Here is a 255-nt window from a genome sequence, read left to right on the forward strand (position 1 = left end):
ATTTGGGGAGTGATGATATAGAGATAAGTGGATGATGCAGCGGGAGTATATGGATAATGTATGATGTGTTTCAGAGAGATGACAGGTAAATAAGAGTCAAAATAGGGCTTTACAAAACAGCGTCTCATCTCCTCCCCCACACAGGTAGCGTGGCCGAGCGGTCTAAGGCGCTGGTTTAAGGCACCAGTCTCTTCGGAGGCGTGGGTTCGAATCCCACCGCTGCCAATAGCTTTTCAGATTCTTACCGGATTCTCA

General features: G+C 47.8%; 1 non-coding gene across 1 annotated transcript; it reads left to right on the forward strand.

Moving 5' to 3' along the window:
* The first annotated feature begins 143 nt into the window (after window positions 1–143).
* Trnal-aag lies at window positions 144–225 on the forward strand. Its single transcript has one exon. It is a non-coding gene; the product is annotated as a tRNA-Leu (tRNA).
* The last annotated feature ends 30 nt before the right edge of the window (window positions 226–255 follow it).

This window comes from Penaeus monodon, chromosome 19 (genome assembly GCF_015228065.2).
Source record: "Penaeus monodon isolate SGIC_2016 chromosome 19, NSTDA_Pmon_1, whole genome shotgun sequence".
NCBI lineage: Eukaryota > Metazoa > Arthropoda > Malacostraca > Decapoda > Penaeidae > Penaeus > Penaeus monodon.